Source organism: Panicum virgatum, chromosome 1N, assembly GCF_016808335.1.
Source record: "Panicum virgatum strain AP13 chromosome 1N, P.virgatum_v5, whole genome shotgun sequence".
In the NCBI taxonomy this organism is placed as follows: Eukaryota; Viridiplantae; Streptophyta; class Magnoliopsida; order Poales; family Poaceae; genus Panicum; species Panicum virgatum.
The window spans coordinates 14,690,588-14,696,337 of record NC_053145.1 but is presented as its reverse complement, the minus strand read 5'-3'; the positions used below and the strand labels follow the sequence as shown (position 1 = coordinate 14,696,337).

Sequence of the window (5,750 nt, the reverse complement as noted above, 5' to 3'; positions counted from 1 at the left end):
CGCATACATACACATGCATTTATTTCGACTTTTCTTGGTTAAGGTGCAGGATTTGATGCTAATGACCCTGGTTTAACTAATTAAACACCTGGGGTGTTACATTGAAGGTCCCCGCGCACGCGAGAGTGGCGTCCAATGGCGGAAGTGGCGAGGCCTCCGCACGTTGGGTTGCTCTGGACTTGGTGTTTTTCAGGCCGTCGGACGGTCGGTTTGGGTGCAGCAACACTGCGGCGTTGGGTCCTGTACGGCAGTGGCCTCCTGGTGTGGTGGTGTCTGCCCCTTCTGCTCCTCTATCAACGCTGGAACACTTCAGTTGTTTCGATAGCCGCAAGAGTGCGATGGTAGGTGGAAGCTGTGGTTGTACCTTTTCTCCTCTGTCATCGTTGTGATTAGAGTTTGGCCGTGTTGATGTCCCAATCCAACCGGTCAGTGAGTATAGTTGAGTGGTAACCCGTGTTGCCGTCTCAATCTAATCGGGCGAGTTTGTTGTTTTTTTCTTTTTTTTTCCTGCCTATGGCCTCCTAGAGCCGTAGTCTTGTATTTTTCTGCTATATCAATAGAAACGCACTCGTCGAGTGCCGTTGGTTCAAAAAAAAGAGTGTGGCCAAATATATATAGGACCAATGGCAAACGACACCCTGATTCTTACGGATCATGCCGGGGAAAATGATAGTTGGAGCTAGCCTTGTGAAGCAACCGTCTGGGAGCTAGCTTCGGTAGCATATGTGTGGACCTGGGAATTGGGGTACTTGTATTTCCTGCAAGAACATAGATGCTGACAGAATTGGGAAATTACAGTGGTTGTGGCTGAAGAAAGTGTGTGTGGCCATGGCGCGGCCCATGGAGAGCAATTAGAAGCGGTGGACGGGCCACGCCTGCCGATATGACCTATGGCAATCGGTATACTGATTCTTGTGTCTCCTTCCTGCCAACTGCCGAGGAAAGAAAGCGGCAGATGCTGGGCTTTGAGGGGCATCCATCTCGTTCGGAACTTCTTCTCTAGCACGTGCGAGCTTGGAATACTACTCTTGTAACGCCTCAAATATCGACATATCTGAAGGTTACTATTAAGAGCATTAAATCACACAAAGTATAAATATTTTAGTAAATTTCGGCAAAATCTCATCTGTAATTTCTAACATTCGTGGGCTCATAAGTCTTATAATAGCAAGATGATATAAATAAATATTATCAAGAACTCAACATCGACTAACATGATAAAACGAATTTAAGCGGCATCCAAACGACCACACGACAGTGCTCGATATCAAAAAAAAATAATTCAGACTAGGGATTTGTTTAATGAATCGCAAAAAGTGTGCATGCTCATCATGAAGTGGCTACTCCCATCCATGCAAACTTGATCAGCAAGTACCTAAAAGCCGAATAAACACAAAAGTGAGTAAAAATACTCACCTGAAACTTCCTTTGTATTTATCGGTAAAGCCGAATAAGTGGGGCCAGCACTTATTCATAGGAACCTGAACATAAGAACCAAATTGCACAACCGGTGTTTATACAAACCTCCGGCACTTGAACGATATGAAAGACAACACACGAATGTTGAACATTTGACAGAACCAAAAAATTATGACATGATTCTTAAAGAAATTGACATATAAAATAAAGACATTGAGTAAACATCGTCCAAGGGCAGCAAGGAAGCCACAAACATAATCACACATCAAAAGGTTCGTCGTTGTACTTGCCTTAATCTTGTTGGGAATCCGGCGTCACATGCTTGCCACTAGAATTTATCAAACTTGTGGAATAAACCACCCTTAAGAACTAGTTCCTATCGATTGAAAGCCTATATACTCAAAGAAATCCCGAACTTAAAGTCTAAACCATTGACTCTCGCAATTTCTGAAAATTCGACTAATTTTCTGAGTTACTCGCTGTTTAGCCCATAACTTTTGATTCTATTAACCAAATGCAGTAAATAAATACATCTTGAACATCTACAGAAAATTTCCTACAACTGTCGTTACAGCGCCCAGGGGAAATTCGGCCTCTAAATAAGTCGAAACTATAAAAACAGTTTCTGCGCACAGATTTTCTAAATGAACAGCAGCACAGTTTCATTGATATCTCCTAAACTGCTAATCCAAATTGAACGAAACTAGCGCCATTGGAAAGATATCGACGAAACATACAACTTTCGTTATAGGGACGACTTGAGATTCCTTGCCAATTAATTCCAGAAATTCGTCGAAGAAATCAGCCTAATTCATACAACATAACTAAACTCGATCTTCCTGTTGAATAAACTCCAGGCCAACACCCATTGCATCTGTATATTGATTTGGAGATTAATGTCTTCCGCAGCCCAATTTGTAAAGGATTAAAAAAAATTAGATGAAACCTAACCTTCTCCTGCCCTCCCCTTTCTCTGCTTCCCTCTTAATTGCCTCCTTGCCCCCTGCGTCCCGCAGAGCACCACCAGGGAGCAGCCGATCCTCCCTCTACTCTGTGTCCAGCAGTAACAAACGACATGCCCCTTTAGCACAAGGAACCAACACGTACAGCAACAAGGCAAACCAATAGAGTTACCTAATGAGCAACCGGTGCTGGCAGCAGCTCTCGTGGATGGAGAGGTCCGCCGATTGGGGCTGCAAGCTTAGGAGCAGGGGCGGCGTTAGGGATGAGAGGAGGCGGCGCTGGAAGAAAAAAAAAGGCGGCGCTGAACAGGAGTCGGCCCAAGAAGGTGTCGAGAGAAATATGAAAAGAAAAAACTAATGTGTATCCAACGGCCTAGATTTATCGGCTCACCACCAATTCACATGTTATCCGAACTTGGCATGTGAATAGTAAAACGGATTCGTTTCGATGAGCCCTACGCAACCACGGTCTCCGATCGTTCATACGACCAGCATTTCATAAAGTCAACTTTTGGTCAACTTCCTAATCTCTCTCGGCTTGAAATTAAAAATTATCTAAATAACTAGGATATTACAACTCTAGTTCTCTCGTCCTGCAAGAATAATAGATGCTGACTAGCATGGGCGGAGCTAGGGGTATGCCCCTGTATTCCTTGGCATACCCAAGATTTGGGAGAAAATACTAATAAGTATACACAGATTTAAAGTATCTCTAAGAGTCTTTCTAAATTACACTCTCTAAATTATTATTTGGATAGTCTTTTGCACAAAAATCGTATTCTATATGTTTTCACTCTGTAAAAGTTTTTCTATATCTTGTGTACACTCTAGAAAGTTATTTCCATTATCTATCTTTGACTAGCGAGAAACGCGGAATGGGGGATGGCTACATTTGGATAACCACTTATAGAAGCTGTTGGATGATATTTTTCCATCAAAATCTATATTCCTAGCTACGAAGAAAGATATAGAGAGTCTTGCTCTGCGTGTCGCGTCCGCCCCTGATGGCCTGACCTCCGTATCCCGTCCATTTAGTGTTCAGTGAGACGGTGTCTCCCCGCTCAGGGGCTCCTCCCCCCACTCCGGCAACCTGACAGCCTCGTGACCTCGGGTCCTTACCCCCATCAGCTATCACTCATGACTCATGTCCTCTCCTCCTAACGCGAGTTGCGAAGGACGGAAGGTGCCGACCACCGGCCCGTTGGGGCACTGGGCACTGTCGGCCTTGCAGTGGCGCCCAAGATGCCAGCAAGCGGCGCACCTTCTGCGACCCTTCTTCGACCGGTGGCCCTACTCGGACCACTATTTTATAATATTATTTAATTATTCATGTTTACAACTTATATTTGGATCACTATTGTGAATTTGTTATTATTATTATAACTTTTTGTCCATTATATTTCGTATTTGATTTTGAATTTTTTTTACCTATGGCATACCCAGTCATGAATTTCTGGCTCCGCCACTGCTGACTAGGGTTCACAAAATTAATGCTTGTTCGCACCCAAAAGTGGCATGGCTACGAGGACCGATCAGATCTATCCTAAAACCAGTCAGATCCATCTGGTCAAGTTACTTAAAAAGTAAAATGGACTTCACCGTTGAGTACTCTCATCGATACCATCAAAATACATATATGGAATGTCCAATTTAGAGTCGGAGTGAGAAAGTTATACCTTCAAAAAGATCGAGGTGCAGGTCTTCCAAAAATATTTCCATTATTAATACGAGTCAAATTTTCCAACATATAATGGAAATATTTTTTTGCGAAGCACAGTATAGCAGACGATCACTCACCTCTATAAGTACACACTACCCCTATATAAGCACCTCCAAGAGACTGAGCTAGCAAATCCTCAAAATTGATTAAATTATCACAGGTACCTCGATGTTGACGTGCGCGTCGCCTGCCATTAAAAGAATAGTGCCGCTTAAATTCTGGAATAAAAAAAAATACAAGCATCCATATGGAGTTGAGGAAACCTTGGTGGACAGATTCTACCAAGAAATCTTACCAGTTGAGCTATGCTGACTTTGTGTTTACAATAAAAATGTGTATATGGTGTCGGTAGAAATAATTTTTGTGTAATAAAATTATTTTTACAACGGTGTTAGTACCACTTTAGACTGCATATATTGGCACCAAAGTCTTCTACAATTTTCTGATAAATCGTCATTTGTGTTAACCATTATCCAAGTTGAAGTTCACGTCTCGGTGTAAGTTGGTCGACACTACTGGAATTAGGCCCGAGGTGTTTCTTCCATCCATACGGGCTTTGATGGGCCGAGGCCTTTTTATCTAAGAAACTCCCTCCACTTGCAAATGAATATTAATCAAACCTGTTTGGTTTCTTAAAAAAAATCAAACCTGTTTGGTTAGAACATTTGCACCGTGTTTAGCATATATTTTGACCACTATTTTTTGTAAAACTTTAAAGACTGAGCGGGCAGATTTTAGTGACCAAATCACATATCTTCTACGACAAAAAGAATAGCAGTATCCATTCAAAAAAAAAGATAAAAGTATTAAAATAGATACACATGACCTCGAAAGTTAAAGCTTGATCCCTAGTGGGTAGAGAGTACAATCACCTTCGCTAACCATTCGTGTCTTCTGTGTTTCATTTTACTTCCTTTTTTTTTTGGAAAAGAGCCGGTAGGGAACTCACTGTAGAGCAGGGATATTTCATTTTAGATCTCAATTTATATATTCATTTATATATAAGAAAAGGCTTGATCAGCTTGTATATAAAAAAACAAGACGACAACCTAAACAAAAGTTGCTGGAAATTCTAAAGTAATCACATTAAAATCATTGACCAAAATAAAACCATCGTACAAAACATCAGTTCCAGACCGGAAATAATCCTCAAAGGCTCAAACAATAAATCAGAATAACAATCTCTGCAAAAAAAAGAAGAAGAAAAATTCTTGACTCATTACATGGCAAACTAAAGAAATCGGCAGAAACTGAGCTCTAGCTAATTGAAACTACTATTGAAGATGAATCTAGTCATACCACTTTCAAAAAGGTAAAATAGGCTTTTTGGTCCAACTTTAATATGATGGTCAAGTTTATCTCTCAACTTTCAGAAAAGTCAATATAATCCTTCAACTTTCATTTTTGGGTCAAACTCATTCTTATGCTATATTATACTCCTTAATAACATGAGCTTTACGCAAAATAAATCCTCTTTACCCTTGTCTCCTCCCCCTTCTAAATTCCTCGGCAGTTTATTATTACTAAAAAAATATTTAGCCAATGAGAGCGAATCAGTGTAGTGGTATGAGAATGCATTTAGGAGCTGAACATCACAAGTGTTAAATTTGGAACATAGAATTTTATTTATCCATGTATTGCATTGTATT

At 40.9% G+C, this 5,750-nt stretch overlaps 1 long non-coding RNA gene across 1 annotated transcript; it reads right to left on the bottom strand.

The window, feature by feature from the left end:
• Positions 1–1,901: 1,901 nt before the first annotated feature.
• LOC120655278 lies at positions 1,902–2,688 on the bottom strand. Its single transcript, XR_005667403.1, has 3 exons — positions 2,554–2,688; positions 2,371–2,470; positions 1,902–2,293 (listed from the first exon to the last, which is right to left on the bottom strand). It is a non-coding gene; the product is annotated as an uncharacterized LOC120655278 (long non-coding RNA).
• Positions 2,689–5,750: the final 3,062 nt, after the last annotated feature.